At 43.7% G+C, this 25,276-nt stretch overlaps 1 protein-coding gene across 6 annotated transcripts in view; it reads right to left on the bottom strand.

Annotated features, from left to right (window-relative positions):
* Positions 1-24,479, bottom strand: part of HIVEP3 (HIVEP zinc finger 3) — a 480,349-nt gene extending 455,870 nt beyond the window's left edge. For 2 of the 6 annotated variants that reach the window (XM_027607328.2, XM_027607314.2), the window contains exons 1-4: positions 23,282-24,014; positions 20,462-20,655; positions 17,932-18,050; positions 14,899-14,952 (exon numbers count right to left, since the gene is read on the bottom strand). The gene's annotated coding sequence lies outside the window, so the exon portion shown is untranslated. Of the gene's footprint in view, positions 1-14,898; positions 14,953-17,931; positions 18,051-20,461; positions 20,656-23,281; positions 24,015-24,353 lie in introns of those variants that run through there. The other 4 variants (XM_027607320.2, XM_027607338.2, XM_027607348.2 and 1 more) reach the window with 4 other exon arrangements.
* Between the last annotated feature and the right edge of the window lie 797 nt (positions 24,480-25,276).

The following is a 25,276-nucleotide window of genomic DNA, read 5'->3' on the forward strand; positions in this document are numbered from 1 at the left end:
TCCCAAGTGCAGACCTCCTCAGCCTTCTCTAAGCCAACCTCCAAGCACACCCACCCCTCTCAGGAGCACATTCCCTGCCCTTTGATGCACAAGGACTCTGGGAAATGCTTGGGGGAGGGAGGGGGACTTCTCTGCCTCCACAGGGCAAGAAGCCACCTCTGCTTGGATGCTCCAGGCATTGGGAATCAGAGTCACACCACTGTCCTGGGCTATACTAAATACAGGAGCACAGCCTTCCTCCGGTATCTAGATCCCCAGACTTGTGAGGGGCTTACATAGTCACCGCCCTTCAGGATTCAGCCTAGACATGCAGCCAACCTCCTTGGGGAGCCACAAACATGGGCCTCTCCTCCTTCCCCTCTAACTTCCCTTCCCCTCACCAAGGGCACCATTATTGCATTGGGGAAAGGGCAGGGGGAGATTGAGGGGTGCTAGAAAAGCCTTCCGTTGCCCATGAGGCACCCTTCTAAATCTACTGTCTATGCACTGAGTCCTTTGGTGCCCCCATGAGGACCAGGCTTTGGAAAATCAAAAGCCAAGCATCAATTTCTGGATTCTGCTATGTCACTTGCCCCCTGAAGCAATGAACGTGGAATGCCCTAGCTGCCCAGGCAGGGGGATGTGCCGTAAGCACAAGGAACCAGAGGGACTAAAACCTCAATGAATAACTAGAAATGGTGGGCTGCCACACCGCCCCTCGTCCTTCAGCTGCCTGCATGGCTATAGCAGTTCTGCCTTCCTGCCATGCCTTGTCCCTTTTGAACTTCCCCTTTCCAAAGTCCTCAGGAAAAACATCAAATAATTACATGCTGTAATTGCCAGTTGCGTAGGGACTGGAGGAAAGGGCAAAGGGGCTTTTGGGGAGTCACACTGGGGTGAAACGGCATGGAAGTCCAAGAAACAGCAAAGAGCAGAATGTGATTAAGAAGTAGAGGGCAAGTGTCCGATTTACATGTAAAAAAAGACTTCATATCTGGATGTACATACATGAGCGAATGTACAGAAAAAAATCATGGGAGAGCAGTGAAATTGGAAAGGGGACTTCCACATTTTTCCCTATATGCTCTATATCACTTGAATTATTTCCAAGGAGAACGTATCTGTGTTCTGTAGAGAAATGAAAGAACAGAAGTAGCGGATAAAGGTAGAAAGACAGGCAAGAAGTATTGGGAAAAAATGCCTTCATTAGGAGTTTCATCCTTGTCGTGACGCTGGTGAAATACAGACAGAATTTAATAGTCCTGATCTTTCAGTTGGTAAAGCAACACAAACTTGTTGTAGGAAAATTGGAAAATGCAAAGAAATATAAAAATGAAAATCATCAGTAATCCCACCCCCAAGAGAAATAGCCAGTGTTGACACCTTGGTCTACTTTCTACCAATCTTAATACATGTCTCATGAATATTTTTACTTGCATGGGATCTTTCTCTGTAAGAAACTTCATTTTAGGGCGCCTGGGTGGCTCAGTCATTAAGCGTCTGCCTTCGGCTCAGGTCATGATCCCAGGGTCCTGGGATCGAGTCCCACATCGGGCTCCCTGCTCGGCAGGAAGCCTGCTTCTCCCTCTCCCACTCTCCCTGCTTGTGTTCCTGCTCTCACTATCTCTCTCTGTCAAATAAATAAATAAAATCTTTAAAAAAAAATATCTATTAAAAAAAAAGAAACTTCATTTTGCTTTTTTGTAATTGTCACTGTTTTTCTACCTATAAAAGTAATGTGTTCGTTATAGTAAAAAAAAAATTCAGACACCTTATGAACGGATATTTCTCATAATCTCCACGGTTAATAGTTTGGTGTATATTTTCCCAGTATTTTCCAATAAAATACATATTTCTTTAAACGAGATAATAAATGTTCATCAACTTACTCTTTTCATTTGGCAATCAGTCTCTCCTGGCCATCTGATTTTTTCAGTTGATACAGAACAATATCATTCTTTCTACCATAGTATATTTTATTATACAAAGTGTACCTTATTTAGCCAGTGCTATATTCATAGACACTTAAAATATTTCCAATTTTAACTATCACAAAAAATGCTTTATTGAATATTTGATCCTGATATGTATAATTTCACACACTTATGCAAATACTTTCTGAGATAAAATTCCTGGAAATTGATTGTTAAGTCAAGTAGGATGCACATTTTAAATTTTAAAGGATGTTGCCAAATGCCTCTAAAAATGCTGTAGAGGGGCACCTGGGTGGCTCAGTCAGCTAAGTGCCTGCCTTCGGCTCAGGTCATGATCTCAGGGTCCTGGGATCGAGTCCCTGAGTAGGGAGCCTGCTTCTCCCTCTCCCCCACTCATGCTCTCTCTCACTCTCGCTCTCTCTCTCAAATAAATAAACAAAATCTTTAAAAAAACTAAAAATAAAAATGCTGTAGAAACAGTTCCAACAACAGGGTATGAGAGTACTCTTCCAAAAAACCTTAGCAACACTTGGTAATTATCGATCTTTTAATATTTGATGACATGACTGGCAACATATATCATTACTATTTTACAAATATTTTCCTTAGCTTGACATTTACCTTTTATTTAATTACAATTTTAATTGTGCTTCTTGAAGAAATTTTTAATTTTATGCATTCCAATTTATGGTACCAAGATTTTCAAAATGTTGACCCATATTTAATTGTGGAATCTTCATCTTATATTTAAATATTGAATCTAGCTATAGCTGACTTTGGCTTAAGAACCAAAGTAAAGATCCAGGTTTTTTTAAATAAAAAATTTAATGAAGCATAAGTTACATAGAGAGAAGTGCACAAAGCATAAACGCACAGGTTAATGAATTTTCACAAAGTAAATTTCATGCACCCCATGTGCCACACCCCCGTTTGCCACATCATGAGCCGCACCATCCAGTGCAGAAAACAGAACATGACCCACACCCAAGAAGCCCCCTTAATTTCCCCTTCCAGTCATTACCTCCCCTAGGCAGCCACTCTCCTGATTTATATCACCGAAGATTAGTTCTGCCTGTTTTGGTATCTGGCTTCTTTTTCTCTGCATCATGCTTGTGAAATGCATCTATGCCTTTGTATGTAGTTATAGATTACTTATTTTTATTCCTGTAGACATTCTGTTGTACAAATATACTATGATTTATTTATCCATTCTACTGCCTTTGGACATTTGGGTTACTTCTGGTTTGAGGCTGTTAATAATATAATAGGAGTGCCATGAACATTCCTATATGACTGTTTATAACCACATAGACACATCTGCTGGGTATATACCTAGGTGTGGAATTTGGAGTATGGAGTATGTGCGTTTAGCTTTAGTAGAGACTACCAGTTTTCCAAAGTAGTTGTACACACCCACCAATAATATATAAGAGCCCAACTGTTCATGTTCTTGCCAACACTTGATATTACCTGACTTTTTAATTTTGTCCATTCTAGCGGATATGTAGAGATAGTAACTGTAGCTTTAATTTGCATTTCCCGGAGAATAAATGAAGTTGTGTACCTTTTAACATATTTATTGACCATTCGAACATCCTCCGTGTATACTATTTACTTTTTTTTTTTGTCCTTTTTGTCTATTTTCCTACTGGGCTACTTGCTTTTCTCTTACTGGTTTTTAGTTCTTTTTTTTTTTTTTAATTTATTTATTTGAGAGAGCATGAATGAGAGAGAGTACATGAGAGGAGGGAGGGTCAGCGGGAGAAGCAGGCTCCTCGCTGAGCAAGGAGCCCTATGCGGGACTCAATCCCGGGACTCCAGGATCATGACCTGAGCCGAAGGCAGTCACTCAACCAACTGAGCCGCCCAGGCGCCCCTGGTTTTTAGTTCTTTACAGTATTTTCTACTCTATGGCTTGCCCTTTCATTTTCTTCATGGTGTCTTTTGATGATCTGTAGTTCTTGATTTCAATCTAATCTAGTTTATCAATATTTTCCTCTGTAGTTAGTGCTTTTGTGTCTTCTTTAAGAGATGTTTGCTATCCCAAGGTTACACAGATATTCTCTTAGGTTTCCTCCTAAGACTGTTGTCCTACCTGTCATAGTTAGATCTACAATGCAGCTGGAATTAATTTTTGTGAATGGTTTGAGGAAGAGGTCAAGATTAATTTTTTCCATATGGATATTAAATTGAACCAGTACAATTTATTGAAAAAACATCCTCTCTCTTCTACATTCCAAGGTCACCTTTGCTGTAAATCAGTTGATCATATAAGGGTCTCTTCCTAAGTTTCCTAATATGTTCCTTTGGACCCTTTGTATATTCTGGCACAAATACCACAGTCTTAATTACTATAGCTTTATCATAAGTCTAAATATTGGTAGTGGAAGTTCTCTCAGCTTTGTTCTTATTCTTCATGATTGTCTTAGCTAATTTTGGCCCTTTTCCTTTCCATACAAATTTCATAGTCAGTTAATGTCCATTTAAAAAGCCTGTTGAAATTTTGAATGGTTTGCACAATTTACAGACAAGTTGGGGGGAATTAACATCTTTACAACATTGAGTCATCCAGTCTATGAACATAGTATATCTCTCCATCTACTAAAGTCTTTTTTAATTTCTCTCAATACATATTCTTGTTTTCAGTGTAGAGATCTTGTACATCTCTATTACATTTATTCCTACGAATTTAGTGTTTTTGAAGCTATTGTAAATGGTATTTTTTAAATTTCTTTTCTATTCTTTGTTACTAGTATATAGAAGTACAATTGATTTTTATATATTGACCTTGTATCCATCAGCCTTGCTAAATTTTATTAATTCCAAGAGCTTATCTAAAGATTTTTTTTTTGGATTTTCTGGATACACAATCATTTTGCCTCCTAGTAGTGACAGTTTTATTACTTTCTCTGCCCTTGCTGCAATGGCTAGAAGTTCTAATGCAATGTTAAAAAGAAGTCGTGATAGCAGACATCCCAGAGAGAAGGCTTTCAACATTCCACCATCAAGTATGATGTTTGCTTTAAGTTATTTGTAGGTACTCATTATCAGATTAAGGAATTTCCTTTGCTAAGACTTATTCTTTTTTATCATGAATCAATGTTGAATTTTACCAAATCTTTTTTCTGCATCTATTGAAATGATTGTTTATATTTTCTCTTTATTCTGTTATATTGGGGAATCACTTTGACTTATTTTCAAATGTTAAACTACTTGTGAATTCCTGAAACCTGTCCCACTTGGTTATGGCATATTATCCCTTTTATACATTATTGAATTCATTTTGACTATATTTTGTTTAGGATTTCTGTATCAATGCCCATGAGAGGGTTCAGTCTTTAATTTTCTTTTCTTGTGATGTCCTCATCAGGTTTTGGTATAAAGGTTTTTCTTAAGAATGAGCGAGGACATGTTACATCTTTTTCTATTCTCTGGAAAAATGTGTAAGATTGATGTTATTACATCATTTAAACATTGGGAAGACTTTATCAGAGAGACCACATGGGCCTACAGAGCCTCTTTGTTTGTTTGTTTGTTTATCTGTTTGGTAGGAAGGTCTTTAATAATGAATTCAATTCTTTAATACATATAGCCCCATTCAGACTTTTTATTTCTTCTTGTGTTAGTTTTGATATGTCAGGCTTTAAAGAAATTTGTTTATTTTGTCTAAATTGTCAAATATGCTGACATAAAATTATTCATAATATCCTCTTATTAATAATCTATTTTAGGGGTATCTGGCAGGCTTGGTTGGTAGAGCATGCAATTCTCGCTCTTGAGGTCGTGAGTTCAAACCCCATGTTGGGTATGGAGCCTACTTAAAAAAAATAATAATAGCAATCTATTTTATCCTTAAATGACCAACCACTTTCTCAAAACCACTTGTTAAATAACATTTCTTAGAAACTGTGATATGCTAACTCTATCATTCAAATTTCATTTAATAAGCCCTTCAAAAATATGTATCAGCTCAAACCATGACCCAGACATCATTCCAGTGCTAGGAATAAACATTAAATAAGACAACACTCCTCCTTTCAAAGCTTAAAGTTAGTGAAGAAAACAGACAATAAACAAGATCATGACAAGTATCCTGAGGAAAACAGCAGGATAAGGGTGTGAAGAGGGGGAAGGCAAGGACTATTTTACATGCAAGAATCAGAGACGGTCACTGTGAAGAGGTTATATCTGATCATAGACCTGAATGATGTGACGGAATGAGCCATAAGAATATCAGAAGGAAGAACTGCAAAGGCCCAAGGTAGTAATAGTACTTGGATGGTCCAGAAAGAGCAAAGAGGCCAGTGCAACTGTAGCGAAATGAGTAAGAGAGAAAGAAAAACAGAAGATAAATTTAGAAACCTAGGTAGGAGCCAGATTGTACAGTCCTATAGAGTATGGTAATGATTTGGGGTATTCTAAATGTAATAGGAAAACACTGGCTTTGAGCAGGCAAGTAACATGATATCACTTACGTTTTAAAAGATCCTCTAGGGGCGCCTGGGTGGCTCAGTCGGTTAAGTGTCCAAATCTGAATTTAGCTCAGGTCATGATCTCAGAGTTTTGAGATCGAGTCCAACATCGGGCTCTGGCACTGGGCATGGAGCCTGCTTAAGATTCTCTCTCCCCCTCTCCCTGTGCCATCCTTCCCCGCTCCCTCTCAAATAAATAGATAAATAGGGGGCGGAGCAAGATGGCGGAGGAGTAGGAGACCTAGATTTCGTCTGGTCTCAGGAATTCAGCTGAATAGGGATCAAACCATTCTGAACACCTACGAACTCAACAGGAGATCAAAGAGGAGAGTAGCAACAACTATCTGAACAGAGAAGCGACCACTTACTGGAAGGTAGGACGTGCGGAGAAGTGAATCCGAGGCGATATTCGGGAGGATAGACGGCGGGGGAGGGGGCCTCCGCCGGCCGCTTCTGGCAAGTGCTAGAGCCGCGGAGCACAAAATCGGACCTTTTAGAAGTCGGCTCCGCTGAGGGACGTCGCTCCAGTGGCTAAGCGGGGGTGGAACCATCGTGGGACAGTGGGGTCTCAGGACCCTTGGGGTCACAGAAAGACCGGGGGAGCCTGAGTGCGCCAGAGCTCCCAGGTATCGGAGCGGGGAAGCCGGCTGCAGAGACGAAGCTGAAGCGCAGGCTCTCAGCTCGGGGTTGCCATAAACTGTGATCCGCGGCCCAGTCGGGCTACTGCTCCTGCAGCAGGGACCCAACAGGCGGCAGATCCAGGGAGACTCCCCTTCCTTCCCGGGGAGGAGCGGCGCGGGAACGCACCGCAGGGATCTGCTGGGTTTGGAGACTCCACACGGGGTCAGGTGGCAGAGATACAAACGCTCGGTCACAGGCCGGGTGAGCACGGAGTGCGGCCGGAGACCGGGGACACGGGAGTGACTGCTTTTCTCTGGGGGCGCACTGAGGAGCGGGGCCCCGAGTTCTCAGCTCCTCCGGGTGGAGATTGGGAGGCCACCATTTTTGCCCTGGTCCTCCAAGGCAGTACGGAGAGCTTGCAGGGAACAAAAGCTCCTGAGATCAAACCCGAGCAGCTTGCTTAGCCCGGACCGACAAGGGCGGGGCAATTCAGCCTCGGGCAAAGACATTTGGAAACCACAGCAACAGGCCCCTCCCCCAGAAGATCAGCACGAACAGCCAGCAAGCCAAGACCAAGTTTACCGATCAAGGAGAACAGGAGAACTCCAGCGCTAGGGGAATACTGCACATAGAATTCATGGCTTTTTTTTTACCATGATTCATTAGTTCATCAAAGTTAATTTTTGTTAACTGTTTTTTTTTCTTTTTCTTTTTCCCTTTTTCAACCAACATCTTATCAATCTTTTTAAAAAAAAAAAAACATTTTTTATTTTTCATTTTTAGAGTCATATTTTATCCCTTCATAGTAGTTACCCTTATTTTTGGCATATATATATAAGTTGTTCTCTCTTGAAAATTTTGAGATACAGTTTCTTCTAACAGATAAAAATATACCCTAAATCACTAGTGTATGGTTCTGTTCTAGTCTCCTGCCTGATCACATTCTCTCCCTTTTTTCTTTTTTTTTTTAAATCTTTTCTTTTTTTCAAACAACTTCTTATCTTATCAAGTCCTTTTATAAAATCTTTTATAATTTTCATCTTTACAGTCATCTTCTATCCCTTCATTGGATCAACCCTTATTTTGTACATATATGTCTTTCTTCCTTTAAAATTTTAGGAGGCACTTTTTTCTAACAGACCAAAATACGCCCAAAATCTAGTGTGTGGCACTGATCTATGCACTAGCCTGATCATATCTGATCACATTCTGCTTTTTTTGTATTGTTTTGTTTTTGTTTTTATCTTTTTTTTTCTTTTTTTTTTTCTCTTTCTTTTTTCTTTCTTTCCCTTTCTTTTCCCCTGGTTTCAGGTCTTTTCTGATTTGTATACAGTATATTTGCTGGGGACATTGTAAACCTGTTAGCATTTTGTTCTCTCATTCATCTATTCTGCTCTGGAGAAAATGACAAGACGAAAAAAATCACCTCAACAAAAAGAACAAGAGGTAGTACCGTCAGCCAGGGACCTACTCAATACGGACATTAGTACGATGTCTGACCTAGATTTCAGAATCATGACTTTAAAGATATTAGCTGGCCTTGAAAAAAGCGTGGAAGTTATTAGAGAAACCCTTTCTGGAGAAATAAAAGAATTAAAATCTAACCAAGTCGAAATCAAAAAGGCTATTGATGAGGTGCAATCAAAAATGGGGGCACTAACTGCTAGGATAAATGAGGCAGAAGAGACAATCAGCGATATAGAAGACCAAATGATGGAAAGTAAAGAGGCTGAGAAAAAGAGGGAGAAACAACTACAGGATCACGAGGGCAGAATTCGAGAGATAAGTGATTCGATAAGACGAAACATTAGAATAATTGGGATCCCAGAAGAAGAAGAAAGAGAGAGAGGGGCAGAAGGTATATTGGAGCAAATAATAGCAGAGAACTTCCTAATGTGAGGAAGGAAACAGGCATCAAAATCCAGGAGACACAGAGAACCCCTTTCAAAATCAATAAAAATAGGTCAACACCCCGACATCTAATAGTAAAACTTACGAGTCTCAGAGACAAAGAGAAAATCCTGAAAGCAGCACGGGAGAAGAGATATGTAACCTACAATGGTAAAAATATTAGATTGGCAACAGACCTATCCACAGAGACCCGGCAGGCCAGAAAGGACCGGCAAGATATCTTCAGAGCACTAAACGAGAAAAATATGCAGCCAAGAATACTATATCCAGCTAGGCTGTCATTGAAAATAGAAGGAGAGATAAAAAGCTTCCAGAACAAACAAAAACTAAAGGAATTTGCAAACAGGAAACCAGCCCTCCAAGAAATATTGAAAGGGGTCCTCTAAGCAAAGAGAGAGCCTAAAAGCAGCAAAGATCAGAAAGGAACACAGACAACATACAGTAACAGTCACCTTACAGGCAATACAATGGCACTAAATTCATACCTTTCAATAGTTACCCTGAATGTAAATGGGCTCCATGCCCCAATCAAAAGACACAGGCTATCAGATTGGATTAAAAAACAAGACCCATCCATATGCTGTCTGCAAGAGACTCATTTTAGACCCAAAGACACCCCCAGATTGAAAGTGAGGGGGTGGAAAACCATTTACCATGCTAATGGACACCAAAAGAAAGCTGGGGTGGCAATCCTTATATCAGACAAACTAGATTTTAAAACAAAGACTGTAATAAGAGATGAGGAAGGACACTATATCCTACTTAAAGGGTCTATCCAACAAGAAGATCTAACAATTGTAAATATCTATGCCCCGAACATGGGAGCAGCCAATTATATAAGGCAATTAATAACAAAAGCAAAGAAACACATTGACAACAATACAATAATAGTGGGGGACTTTAACACCCCCCTGACTGAAATGGACAGATCATCTAAGCAAAAGATCAACAAGGAAATAAAGACTTTAAATGACACACTGGACCAAATGGACTTCACAGACATATTCAGAACATTCCATCCCAAAGCAACGGAATACACATTCTTCTCTAGTGCCCATGGAACATTCTCCAGAATAGATCACATCCTAGGTCACAAATCAGGTCTCCACCGGTACCAAAAGATTGGGATCATTCCCTGTATATTTTCAGACCACAATGCTTTGAAACTAGAACTCAATCACAAGAGGAAAGTCGGAGAGAACTCAAATACATGGAGGCTAAAGAGCATCCTACTAAAGAATGAATGGGTCAACCAGGTAATTAAAGAAGAATTTAAAAAATTCATGGAAACCAATGAAAATGAAAACACAACTGTTCAAAATCTTTGGGATACAGCAAAGGCAGTCCTGAGAGGAAAGTATATAGCAATACAAGCCTTTCTCAAGAAACAAGAAAGGTCTCAAATACACAACCTAACCCTACACCTAAAGGAGCTGGAGAAAGAACAGCAAATAAAGCCTAAACCCAGCAGGAGAAGAGAAATAATAAAGATCAGAACAGAAATCAATGAAATAGAAACCAAAAGAACAGTAGAACAGATCAACGAAACTAGGAGCTGGTTCTTTGAAAGAATTCACAAGATTGATAAACCCCTGGCCAGACGTATCAAAAAGAAAAGAGAAATGACCCAAATCAACAAAATCATGAATGAAAGAGGAGAGATCACAACCAACACCAAAGAAATACAAACAATTATAAGAACATATTATGAGCAACTCTATGCCAGCAAATTAGATAACCTGGAAGAAATGGGTGCATTCCTAGAGATGTATCAACTACCAAAACTGAACCAGGAAGAAATAGAAAACCTGAACAGACCTATAACCACTAAGGAAATTGAAGCAGTCATCAAAACTCTCCCAACAAACAAAAGCCCAGGGCCAGATGGCTTCCCAGGGGAATTCTATCACACATTTAAAGAAGAATTAATACCTATTCTCCTGAAACTGTTCCAAAAAATAGAAATGGAAGGAAAACTTCCAAACTCATTTTATGAGGCCACCATTACCTTGATCCCAAAACCAGACAAAGACCCCATCAAAAAGAATGACAGACCAATATCCTTGATGAACATGGATGCAAAAATTCTCACCAAAATCCTAGCCAATAGGATCCAACAGTATATTAAAAGGATTATTCACCATGACCAAGTGGGATTTATCCCTGGGCTGCAAGGCTGGTTCAACATCTGCAAATCAATCAACGTGATACAATACATTAACAAAAGAAAGAACAAGAATCATATGATCCTCTCAATAGATGCAGAAAAAGCATTTGACAAAGTACAGCAGCCTTTCTTGATCAAAACCCTTCAGAGTATAGGGATAGAGGGTACATACCTCAATATCATAAAAGCCATCTATGAAAAACCTACAGCGAATATCATTCTCAATGGGGAAAAGCTGAGAGCTTTTCCCCTAAGGTCAGGAACGCGGCAGGGATGTCCACTCTCACCACTGCTATTCAACATAGTATTAGAAGTCCTAGCCACAGCAATCAGACAACAAAAAGAAATCAAAGGCCTCCAAATCGGCAAAGAGGAAGTCAAACTCTCACTCTTTGCAGATGATATGATACTGTATGTGGAAAACCCAAAAGACTCCACCCCAAAACTGCGAGAACTCATACAGGAATTCAGTCAAGTAGCAGGATATAAAATCAATGCACAGAAATCAGTGGCATTCCTATACACCAACAACAAGACACAAGAGAGACAAATCAAGGAGTCGATCCCATTCACGATTGCACCCAAAACCATAAGATACCTAGGAATAAATTTAACCAAAGAGGCAAAGGATCTGTACTCAGAAAACTATAAAATACTCAGGAAAGAAATTGAAGAAGACACAAAGAAATGGAAAAACGTTCCATGCTCATGGATTGGGAGAACCAACATTGTGAAGATGTCAATGCTACCTAGAGCAATCTACACATTCAATGCAATCCCCATCAAAATACCATCCACTTTTTTCAAAGAAATGGAACAAATAATCCTAAAATTTGTATGGAACCAGAAGAGACCCCGAATAGCCAGAGGAATGTTGAAAAAGAAAAGCAAAGCTGGCGGCATCACAATTCCGGACTTCAAGCTCTATTACAAAGCTGTCATCATCAAGACAGTATGGTACTGGCACAAAAACAGACACATAGATCAGTGGAACAGAATCGAGAGCCCAGAAATGGACCCTCAACTCTATGGTCAACTTATCTTTGACAAAGCAGGAAAGAATGTCCAGTGGAAAAAAGACAGTCTCTTCAACAAATGGTGTTGGGAAAATTGGACAGCCACATGCAGAAGAATGAAACTGGACCATTTCCTTACACCACACACAAAAATAGACTCCAAATGGTTGAAAGATCTAAACGTGAGACGGGAGTCCATCCAAATCCTAAAGGAGAACACAGGTAGCAACTTCTTCCTAGAGACATCACCAAAGGCACAGGAAGCCAGGGCAAAAATGAACTATTGGGATTTCATCAAGATCAAAAGCTTTTGCACAGCAAAAGAAACAGTCCACAAAACCAAAAGACAACCGACAGAATGGGAGAAAATATTTGCAAATGACATATCAGATAAAGGGCTAGTATCCAAATCTATAAAGAACTTACCAAACTCAACACCCAAAGAACAAATAATCCAATCAAGAAATGGGCGGAAGACATGAACAGACATTTTTCCAAAGAAGACATCCAAATGGCCAACAGGTACATGAAAAAGTGCTCAACATCGCTCGGCATCAGGGAAATCCAAATCAAAACCTCAATGAGATACCACCTCACACCCGTCAGAATGGCTAAAATGAACAAGTCAGGAAACGACAGATGTGGGCGGGGATGTGGAGAAAGGGGAACCCTCCTACACTGTTGGTGGGAATGCAAGCTGGTGCAACCACTCTGGAAAACAGTATGGAGGTTCCTCAAACAGTTGAAATTAGAGCTACCATTCGATCCAGCAATTGCACTACCGGGTATTTACCCCAAAGATACAAATGTAGGGACCCGAAGGGGTACGTGCACCCCAATGTTTATAGCAGCAATGTCCACAATAGCCAAACTGTGGAAAGAGCCAAGATGTCCATCGACAGATGAATGGATAAAGAAGAGGTGGTATATATACACAATGGAATATTATGCAGCCATCAAAAGGAATGAGATCTTGCCATTTGCAACGACGTGGATGGAACTGGAGGGTGTTAGGCTGAGTGAAATAAGTCAATCAGAGAAAGACATGTATCATATGACCTCACTGATATGAGGAATTCTTAATCTCAGGAAACAAACTGAGGGTTGCTGGAGTGGTGGGGGGTGGGAGGGATGGGGTGGCTGGGTGATAGACATTGGGGAAGATATGTGCTATGATGAGTGCTGTGAATTGTGTAAGACTGTTGAATCACAGATCTGTACTTCTGAAACAAATAACGCAACATATTTTAAGAAAAAAGAAAGAGAAGAAGATAGCAGGAGAGGAAGAATGAAGGGGAGTAAGTCAGAGGGGGAGACGAACCAGGAGAGATGATGGACTCTGAAAAACAAACTGAGGTTTCTAGAGGGGAGGAGGGTAGGGGGATGGGTTAGCCTGGTGATGGGTATTAAAGAGGGCACGTTCTGCATGGAGCACTGGGTGTTATGCACAAACAATGAATCATGGAACACTACAACAAAACAAATTATGTAATATATGGTGATTAACATAACAATAAAAAAATTTAAAAAAATAAATAAATAGATAAATAGATAGATGATAGATAGATAGATAGATAGATAAATGATCGATAGATAAATAAATAGGACTCCTCTAACTATTTGTGTAGAATAGACTGGGGGAGGCTCTTGCAATAATCCAAGCAAAAGATGACTATGGCTTGGATGATGGTGGGAAGAGTGGAGTCCAGGTTAAGTGCTCAGATCCAGTCTCTGTTTTGAAGGCGGAGTCAACAGGACTTCCTGTTGACCTAAATGTGGGAGCTACAGGAAAGAGAAGACTCAAGGATAATTTCTAGGTTTTTGGTCTGAACAACTGGATAGATGGTAGTACCCTTTTATGAGCCTGAGAATTAAGGGAAAGGAGGAAGTTTAGGATAGGGAAGTTGAAAATTGGGAGTTTGGTATAAGACATGCTAAGTTTCAGACCTTGTTAGACACTCCAGTATAGAATCAAAGTGGGCAAATGAATATACGGGTCTGAATTGCAGAAGAATGATGAAAACTGGAGATATAAACTTGAGAGTCATGTACAAATAGATATTTAATACCATAAAACAGGGGAAAAAATCATCTAGGAATGGAGAAGATGTCCAAGACCTGAGCCCTGCAACACTCCAACTTTAAAAATTGGGAAGAGAGAATCCATAGCAAAGATGACTGAGGAGTATCCAATCCAATGAGGTGAAATTCCCATTATGTGTGTGTTTCTGAATTCAACACTCTTCTTTCTGATCTTTCTTTTTTTTTTTAAATATTGATTTATTTATTTGAGAGAGCGAGAATGAGAGACAGCACGAGAGGGAAGAGGGTCAGAGGGAGCAGCAGACCCCCACTGAGCGGGGAGCCCAATGCGGGACTCGATCCCGGCACTCCAGGATCATGACCTGAGCCGAAGGCAGTCGCTTAACCAACTGAGCCACCCAGGTGCCCCTTTCTGATCTTTCAGTTGATTCTTGTGTCAGTTTTGATTCCTTCAATTCCAAATAACAAACAATCCAACTCAAATAAGCTGAAGCAATGAAGAAACAGCAGGTATGGCTCTAATAATGTCACTTGGATGCCTAGTTTCTCTCCTATGCTTTCCAACATGGTGGCTTCATTGTTGGTTTCATGTAATAATGACAAGGCTGGGATCCCACAAAAAGGAGGGGGATGGCACTAGTGACCATAAGAAGCTTATAGTCGAACCAAATTCATGGCTGCAGTTCTGTAAAATCAAGGTGGTATAAAACAATCCTCAAAATCTGTGCAAAAGCTGGCCAGTGATTACAACCTACCTTTTCCTTTTCGTCTTGCTCCTCTCTGTGCCAGGGCAACCTTCTCTGCTGTCTCTAAGTGGAGGAGGAAGAGATGGTTTTACTTCTGGTTCACCTTTACCCTCAGTAGTTCCAGCTTTATATGGAAACAGTCTCCTATGAGACTCTCCACCTTGGGCAAGCTACAGCCTTTGACTTCTAACCTCCTTGTCCTGCAAGTCTGCCAAAACCAAAGCCCTATTTTACTAGAATCAACAAATGTTCTCAGGGCAAAAACAACTTAAGCCTTCCAGTGACCAGCACATCCCCCTAGGTTCCCACTAAACCTTAGATTTCCACCTTCTAGTCCCTTTGTCTCTTCCCAGTTCTTTCGTGCTTTTAAGGAAATTTAATTTTTTTAATTTAAAAAATATACCCAAACATTTTAGTATTTTTCAGCAGGAACTTTGGTCCACCTAACCTTGCCTCCCATGATCAGGAACAGAAGGCTACCATTTCCTCCTTCGTTGCCATTGGATGAGTTAGCTTCCTCGGCAGTTACAGTATTTGCACGAGGTTCCTCTGGCCAGGGGAGGGGAGGACAGCCGTGACAGTCTTTCAGATGAGCTATTTTTTTGCAATCCCAAGGCCCTCTTCCTCCCTGCTCCCACAGAGACAAAACACTTCCCACAGACATGGTGGCTTGCCGGTGTGGTTTTTCAGGTAACCCCACGTCTCTTGCTTCTTTGAGCCCAACTACATCCAGGAGGGTATATTCCTCCAGCTGCACACCCAGTTCCCACAACACTCGCTACAAGCAAGGGATAGAGCTTTTTCACATCAGGTTGCACTTTTTACCTCAAAGAGCATGATTTTCTATAACTTTCTAAGATCTGTAGCTACTGGGCTCTCTCCCCATCTCCCTGCTGCTTTTCTTCATTTCCTCCCACAAGGCTTCCACCTGATCTCATCTATGCAAGACTTTCTCTTCATACACATTTCGAAGCTTATGGACTAAATTTCTCTCCTAATTTTGCCAAAAATAGAATAGTTTGCAAGGTTTTCATTATTATTTTTTCACCTCCCTTGTTGCTTTTGAATGTTTTTCAGGAAAAGAAGGGGAAATGCCAACTAACACAGCAATGTTTTTATTCAAAGGTTGAATTCATCTCGACTCCTCTCTTTCTCTCACATCTAATACCAAATACATCCTCAAGTCCTGTCAATTCTACCTTCAAAATATATTCAGAACTTGTCCACTTCTCACCACCTCCGCCTCCACCCTAATCTAAGCCACCATTGTATTTTATCTGGACTATTGCACTGCCTCCTAATTAGTTGTCCTGGATTCACCTTAGCTGCCTTACAGCCTATTCTCCATACAGCATTTACATTTTTCAAGACAGAAGCCAGATCGTGCCACCTGTGCTCAAAATCTTCCAATGGCTTTCTATCTCAGTAGAGTAAGATCAGTCTTTAATATAGATATGAAGCCCTACATTCCCTCCAACTCCCCCTCTCCCATTATTCATTGCATTCCAGCCACAGTACCCTCCTTGCTATTCTTCAAACAAGTCAAGCATACTCCTACCTCAGGGCCTTTGCACTTGCTGAACCCTCTGCAGGGAATGCAGCACCCCTAGGTTTCCTTGTGGCTCACTCCTCACTTCATTCACATCTCTGCTCAAATAGCACTGTATCAAGAGGCCTTCCTTGAATGACCTCTCTAACATAACAGCATTACCCTTGACATCCACTCTGTTTCCTTACTCAGTTTATATTTCTTCCTTGCACTTATCACCACCTTACATATTTTACGTTTATTTGCTTTTTCGTCTGGAGTTGTTTGTTTCCCCACCCACCCACCCAAAATATAAGCTCTATGAGAACAAGACCTTTGTCTGTTTTTATTCCCTGATCTATCACAAGAATCTAGAAAAGTGCCTGGCCCTATAGTAAACACTCAGTAAATACCACAGAGTGAAGGCTGTGGCTACAGAGGAACCCCACTGCAGGAAGTCCAGTAAAAGCAGAGACCAGGCAGCTCTGCCCTCTATGCCTTGGAGCGCTCTCTCACCTCCCTGCCATCTCCCTGCCATCCAGCTTCTTTGCTTACTCACCTACCTTTCTAACGTCACTACTGTCAGCCTGAATCCAGTAGTCCTTCCTGCCTGAGGCTCCCCAGCTCAACTACTTCAGTGTCCAAATCCCAAATATCTAATTGGTCCACCTTAGTCCAAGAACCCATCCAGAGTCCAATTAGCCATTGCTGGGGGGCAGAAGGAGGGTGTGGCTGTGTCTGTCCATATGCCAAGTAGAGTCACCCTCTCTAGGTGCCCTACAAAGGGAAAACTGCTGGCGATCTTTCATTTAAATACAGAATAAACCTCCCCTAACGCATCCCTGACACTGGCAGAGAGAATGTGCATAACTTTGACAAGGGTGCCTCTAACTCAGACGCCTTCCCAGTCCTGGCGAGTAATACAAAGGAGTGAAGAGAGCAGCATGGCAAGATGGCAAAGCTAGGAGCAGCCACTCTTACTAACTATTGCCAAGGAGGAACGTGGGTCTGGTGTTGCCAGATCTTCTGAGGACTCAAGCGAAGCCAAGAAATTTGGAAATTTCAGGGTGAAATCTCCCACTTTTTAAATGACGACAACTAATCTAATTTTTAAAAAATAAAACACGGTGCGGACCAAATAAAACACATCTGCTGACCAAATTTGGCTCAGGGCTACCAGGGTGTGATTCTGTTTTATACAGTCAGCTCAAAAATAGGACACAGTAATTTATCACACTCAAAAGCAATGTGTCCCAGCGGGTTCAGTGTGAGGATTTCATTAACTGGAGTAACCAGGCCTCTCGGCCCCGTTCACAGCACCTGCCCCATCCTCTCTAACAACCCTCCTACAAACTCCCACCAACTTTTCACTGCGAGAGATGAGGTTTAGTGGAAAGCATTCAGGCTTCAGAATCAAACAAACCTGGGTTAAAACCCAGGGCTACCTCCTAGTATTGCTTAACCTCTGTAAGCCTCAGTTTCTTCATCTGCAAAATAGGAATAGTAAGTCCTACCTAGAAAGATCCTCAGGAACAGAGGAACTGTGAGCTGCCTTCCCCGTAGGTGTGACACCTGAAAACCCACAACAGCAGATACAGGGTGTTCAGAATCAGCTGATGCCACCTAAACCGCTCTGTGGAATAAAGAAAGGGCAAAAATGGATTTAGTAAGTAAAATAAAGGTGCAAAATACAGCCCTTCAGGGCTCCAGAACTTCACACTAAAGGAGCTGCTTGTGAACTTAGTCCAGAACGTCTACATGTATAGAAACCAGCACTAATTAAAATTCGCAGACATCAATTATCTGATTATTCAAGAACTCTCTCAACTTCTAAAGTTATTTTTTGTATGCATATTTCAACACAACACCGAGGTCAAGTCAATGCATGCCAATTCTCCAATGGTCTTTAAAAAAAAAAAAAGTAATCCTCCAGAGACACAACTTAAAAAAGAAAGCTCTGGGGGTGCCTGGGTGGCTCAGATGGTTAAGTGTCTGCCTTCAGCTCAGGTCATGATCCCAGGGTCCTGGGATCAAGCCCCACGTCGGGCTCCCAGCTCAGTGGGGAGCCTGCTTCTCTGTCTCCCTCTGCCCCTCCCACTGCTTGTGCTCTCTCTGTCTCTCTCTCTCAAATAAATAAATAAAATCTAAGCTATAGCATCTTTAAAAAAAAAAAGAAAGAAAGAAAGCCCTGTTCACCAAGTGCAAACTGTAATTACGTCCCCTTCCTGCGTGGACTGCCAGTGATGACAACGGGACAGCCCTACGTCCACCAACAAACACAGGGGAGCCACCACCGCAAACAAGGATCCACAACCCCCAGAAATTATGCCTCTCTCGCCCACCCCTACCCTGCCCTGTGCTCTCCAGGGAGGCGTCAGGCAGTGAAGATCCCTGGCAGTGAAGCCAGGGCCAGAGGGCCACACAGAACACTTGGCTTCATACCACACAGCACACATCTCAAGAGTCACGCCACAGGAAGGGGGTCAGCCTACAAGGAATCACACAAATGAAGCGCCCTCCAGAAAGCAGGATGACCCTCAACTGCAAAACCCAGAAACACATTTCTACCAGCAGAGACCCGAGGTAGGCTAGTCCACCCAGGAGGCTTCAAAAGAATGAAACTTGTCCCCAGTCACCAATACTTTCCCCTTCCCCCAAGAAGAGCCCAGTGCCCCCATCCCAGATGTGCCTGGGCCCTAGTCCTGTCTCCCCGGTTCTCGGGGCTCTCAGAATCATCCATGTCCATTACCAGCTATCCTCCAGGGAGACCCAAGCACCGGAAAATCACTTCCCTCCTCATTGCCAAGGCTCTCCTAGGAGGCAGGTGATCAGGAATTATGTAAGCTATCTTCTAGATTAAAAAAAAGGCAGGGGGAGTCTACAAGGGGTGGAGTAAAATTCAAGATCCGCCAGGAACTGACAATCCTTGAAGCTGGGCATCAGGTGAACAGGGGTCCGTTACACTCTTCTCAATTTGTATCTATGTTTAAAATGTACCATAATAAAAAAGCTTTTCAAGGGGTGTGGGGAGAGGACACAGATAAAACCTGAAAACAAAACTAAGCGTCCTCCACTCTCCACCCTGTGTTTGAACACAGAAAAATCTGGGAAGTCCTCAGACTCTCAGATCCATAGCCCAGAGGGGTCATGCACTCCCAGAGGAGAGACAGCATCTTCTAAAGGCCCACACTCGCTGTCCTCAACAAAATCACCTTTGAAAAACTCCCTAGAACTTTTCAAAATTATTCTGGCATGACCCAGCTTCCCTTCTTGGCCTGCAAACCTTCTGCCTCCAGAAATCACCCCTCCAGCCTCATCCCACTACAAGGGCTTCTACTTCCTGTTCCAAACTAGCGTGTTGAGCAATCGAGCTATTGAAATAGCTCCTGGGTGGCAGACAGATGCCTGTGCTCCCCCAGCCTGTGTAGCTGGTTCTCCCTCCTGGGGGTCCAAAGGGAGGGGACTATTATCACTTTCAGAGAGTCAAGGAACACTTTATATGACCTTCTTCTTCCTCTTCCCTTTAGCTTCAACTTGTTCCCCATAAGAAATTTTTTTTTTTTTTAATGATCTAAAGTGGATTTTGTCAATCTCAACACTGTTGACATTTGGGGCTGAAAAATTCCTGGTTGCGGGGGGGGGGACTGTCCTGTGCATTGTAGGATGTTCAGCAGCCTCCCTAGCCTCCACCCACTAAATGACAGGAGTGCACACCCCAGTCGTGACAACCCAAAATGTCCCAGACATTGCCACATGTTCCCTAAGGGGTAAAACTGCCCCTGCTTAAGAATCACTGGTCTAAAGGATACTGAAAAACTTAGACCAATATTGTCCTGGCAAAAAAAAAAAAAAAAAAATTGAGGTTATACAGTTTATTTCCACATGCACTATTAGACGACATATTTCAGCATATAAATTTTTTATATAAATATTCAAGACATGCTGCATTCTAAGCCAGAAACACATAAATTAACAAGAGAGAAATAAACTTATAATACTCCCAACCATTTTTTCTGTCTTTGTGGTTTCCTGTGTAAATCTTACTTGTTTCCTCCAGATGATCCTGTTTGCCTGTCAATGTGGTAATGGTTTCACCCAGGCCTTCTTTGAAGTGCCCCATAATCTGCGTTAGAAGGAAAAACTTCTAATGATTCTGAGCACTCCCCAAGGTGTGGCAGCTCTCCAGCACTTATTTAACAGGTGTCACTGGAAAACAGCATCCTCCAAAAGAAGGCTTCCTAACAAAAGCAGAGAAAAGCATCACCAACATGTCTGGTGCAACTTAAGAGAACACCAGATTCCTAACGTGACCAAAAAGCACCACAAAAAGATTCCCAACGTGACCAAGAAGCACCGCACACAGATCCTCAACGTGACCAAGAAGCACCGCACACAGATCCTCAACGTGACCAAGAAGCACCGCACACAGATCCTCAACGTGACCAAGAAGCACCGCACACAGATCCTCAACGTGACCAAGAAGCACCGCACACAGCTAAAGGGAGCCGGAGTAAGAGTCTGCAACCCCCACAGGGAAATACTGTTACATGCCTTCAGTAAGCAGAGGGAGTTTCCCACTGTATTTAAATGGGACACTCCCCTCTTGAGAAGAAAGAAAATCTGTTTTCAGTCTCCAGGGGACTTACATTAGCCACAGTCTATTATCCAGCTTTGGGGAACAGACATACATAGCAGTCTCTCATCCCCACCCCATCAGACTCCCCAACTCCATTCGGGGGTTCTCCAACGCCCCTCTCACTCCAGGGAGATATTGACTTGTTCTTACCCTCTGATGCTTATGGACAGGCAAGCACTGGGGGTTGGGGGGAGGTCTGTCTTTTGGGGTCCATTCCTCCCTCTCTTACCCCATGCCACTGCCTGTCTCAGTCTGGATCAACCCAATCCTAGATTCTGGCCAAGGCCTCCTGTCTTCCTGGTTTCACATTTCCCCTCTAATCCAGGTTTTATGCCAATGATGGTCTTTCAAGAGCACAAGCCAGAGGGCCCAGAATCCTTCTACGGTTTCCCACTCCCTATCACTGGATACCACCCAAACTTCTTTGGTGCACAGATCTGTGAAGCACACCCAACGTTTGACCCAAGAAGAGTCCGAGTAGGAGCAGGATGAGCAGGGAGTGGAAAGGTGCACACATGTGAAGGATTAATCCACTGGATAGATGGAGAGGGAGAAGAGGGAGGACAGCGTTAAACTCAATGACAGAGTTTCCTTTCAACCTGACTTCTTGTGATTCTGAGAACTCCTGGGTCTGCCCCTCAGAGCCTGCCATCATCTGACCCCATGCCAAACTGTCCCCCACAAATGTCCCTCACATAGTGCTGCACCTGGTTACCCCACCTCTACAGGACGACTTCTTTCCTGGTCATCTTTCTTTCTTTTTTTTTTTTTTTTTTAATTACAAAAGGAACGACACTGGTGGCAAAAGCATAAAATAATTATTGAAGTATTCAAGGTGAAGCTTCTCAACCATTACACGCCCATCTTTACCACTGGCAGCCCAGAGTGCAGTGCACACCCCTTGCTCCCTCCCCATGACACACACACACTCACACACACACAATCCACTCATTTGATACTTGATCTTATACTGTGCCTTAGGGAGGAGGACATTTAATTCTGGCGCTCACTCATGCATCTCTCCAGCACCCCATGAGGTTAAATCGAGTTAGTTCATCTGCTTCAGCCGCTGCTGTTCCACCAACGAGGGAATGCAAGGCAGGGAGAGTGTCTTGCTCAAAATCACACATTAGCTGGCGGCAGAGTTAAGACCACGACAAGAACCCCTACCCCAGTGTTTTGTTATTACACCGTAAAGTACTCTTCACCCACACTACAGAATGCAATGTTGTACAGACAGAAGGTAGAAATAAATACCTGTTGAAAGAATAACCTATGGAAGCAGGACAGCGCAGTAGCTGGTTAAGTACTTGGACTCTGAACTCAGGCTACCTAGGTTAGAATCTGGTTGTCATTTACCTAACCGCGCAACCTGAGTCAATCAAGTGGGCCTCAATTTCATCATCTGAAACATGGGGTAATGGGACAGTACATCCCTTATAAGGTCATTGTGAGAATGAGATAACTTAATATCTATAAAGCACCCAAATCGGTGTCTGGTACATGTGCTAATAAAATCACCATGACAGCTCTAATAGAAGCCCCCAAACACAATAACTATTCTTAAATTCTTCTTAAAATTGAGGCTGGCAAATCAAAACCACATCTTGTTAGCTCCATACCTTGTCCCAAGAGAAATCAGCATGGGGGAGAAACTCAGATGATATAACTAGAAAAAATATCTAAGTGACCCAGTGACTGAAACCATTACTCCAGGGAGGAATGACCTCATAGATCAGTAACACCTACTGCACCAAAGAATAAAAAACCTTAACAGCCTCGCACAGTCATTATCTAAGTAAAGTGGGCTGCAAATCTGTTGGAGAATTGTTTTTGCCATGGTAATACTTCTAGTAAATTGCTGCTTCTATACTAAATGTACTGCTGTTGCAGAACTGGCATACTAATAGAAAGATTATTATAGGAACACTATTAACATGAATTAGAATTATTAAAGATTCAACTCTACAACAATGCCTGATTACAAGAGATTTCAGGCTGTATTGCTTAATGGGCAGATAAAAGTGCTAATTAAGCCCACTCGTAGAGGATGTCCCTAGGCAGGTCTGTAAACCACAGGTAGCAAGAGGTCTATGTACTAAATGAGGAGCTGTATTACCAACCCAGTTGGGTATAGTCCTACCGGGAGATGGGGAAAGAACATGAAGAGCCAAAGTTTTCTGCACAGGAGGGGTAACCTGGTAAAGCAGACAAGTATCCAAACTTACCTGAATCTCAGGTTGGTTGGTTGGTTTTCCTTAGCTACTTCCTCAGCAATACTTCTAAAACCGCCTTTGCTTAAGTGAAGATCAAATAACTCACCATAGACTGGTGACCCTCAATAAACAGTATAAGCAAGGAGAGGCAGAGAAAGCCTTACCATTTATTACCAAAACCTTCCCAGGCAACCAGAAGACACTGAATAGCTAGCTCTCCCGGCAGCACCTTGGCCCAAAGCATCTCACGGCAAACAGCCTAAAGCTCTCAGTGGCTCTGAAAGAGTTGCTAGACTGAAGGCATTAGCCATGCGTCTCAGGTTCTATTTTGCTTTCCCACCTTGTTAATTAACTAATCAGGGATAGCAAAGCACCTCACAAATATAAACTGTCAGGGAAACGCTAAGGAAATTCGCCTACCTGGTCTAAATGTCAATACTAAATTAGGAAAGGGAGAAGAGCTGAGCGGGAGGCTGAGCTGTCCCCAGTTGCAGCAATCCTGGGGCCAGGGCTCGCTAACCAAGGCGGACCGACCCGTGTGCCCTGCAGCAGCCTCCGGCCCCGGGGCAGGGCTCTCGGCAGGACTTCTGGAAGGGAAACCTGGACTGGAGCCACCCCGGGGCAAAGGGAACGCTGCGCGCCAGGCGCATCCTCGCGGCTCAGCCTCCATTCTCCCCGCATCTCTGGGATGTCAACAAACGCCGACCACAAAGTGAAACTTTCCGGGCCCCCGCTGTCGCGCTGGGTCTCTGCCCTCTGCCCGTGAGCGCGTCGCGGGGACAGGTGTGGAGCCGGGCCTCGGGAGGGGACCCCCGCCCCCAGCCCCTGCGATTGTGTAATCGGCCCGGGAGGGGGTGCTCGGCGCCGGCCCCACGCCCGGCGGCGGAGGCGCGGCCCGGGGACCCCGCGGCAGGCGCGGAGCCCGGGGCTGTCTCGGGTTGGGGAGGACAGTCGTCCCGCCCCCCGGGACCGCCCCCGGGCGGCCAGGGGAGCCGCGGTGCTGACATAGCCCGGAGGGGGCGCCCGCGCGGCGGACCGATGCCAAGGAGGGGGCGCGAGGGCTCGGCAGCGCGGCCGGCCTTACCTGCGCACCGGGCCGGCACGGCGGGAGGCGGCTCGGGATGCCGGGGCGGCGGGCGGTGGGCGGCAGCGCTGGCAACCACCGGCCACGGCATGTAAGGAACCGCGGCGGCGGCTGCGGCGGCGGCGGTGGGCGCGGGACTGACAGCCCCAGGCCCCGCCTCCAGGCCCCTCCTCCAGGCCCCGGGCCCCGCCCCCTCCGCGGCCGTGCGCCGGGCCCCGCCTCCTCCGCCCACCGCCGGGGTCAAGCTGGGTCCACCAACCGGGAGGGCGGGGGCGCTCGCTTCCGATTGGCCTGAGAGACGCCCGCCCCGCCCACTCCCCCCACCTCCTCCTTGGCAGGGAGCGGCGCGTGCGCGGTGGCGGCGAGGGGCAACGTACGAGTCCGAGTGCTGGCGTTCTAGGTCCCCAGCGGTGGGTACCCGGCGTCCTTCCTAATCCGGGATGGCTGGGAGCCCTGGATGGCCTGAGGAACCAGGAATCAGACTCAGACTACATGGTGGATTGTCCTTATTCACCTGTGGACAAACCTATGGGAGAAAACCAAACCAGAATGAGCCAGGCTCTAACTAGAGGGGACACCAAACTTGTGATCTGCAACAGAAAACGAGCCACCAGCCCGGATGCATCTGCGACGGATCCCAGGGTTGCTTTATCCACGCGCTGGATTCGCTCCCTGGTCAGCAAAAGTCGTGTGTGTGCAGAGAGTCTAGCAGTTGAGAAGCGAGGTTAGGGCGTTAGGGTTGTGCCAACAGAGAAAGTGAGTGATGCTGAACTAAGTGGCCCTTCTCCTCCAGCACTTACCTCCTCCACCCCCACCCCCTCTCCGTATCTCCCACCTCTCCCTCTGCGCAAGTTCCAGTACCCTCAGCCTGTAAACAAGATCAAGTTTCTCCCAGCAAGAATAAATTGAGACCCAGCAATTTC

The sequence above is a fragment of the Zalophus californianus genome, chromosome 4 (assembly GCF_009762305.2).
Source record: "Zalophus californianus isolate mZalCal1 chromosome 4, mZalCal1.pri.v2, whole genome shotgun sequence".
In the NCBI taxonomy this organism is placed as follows: Eukaryota; Metazoa; Chordata; class Mammalia; order Carnivora; family Otariidae; genus Zalophus; species Zalophus californianus.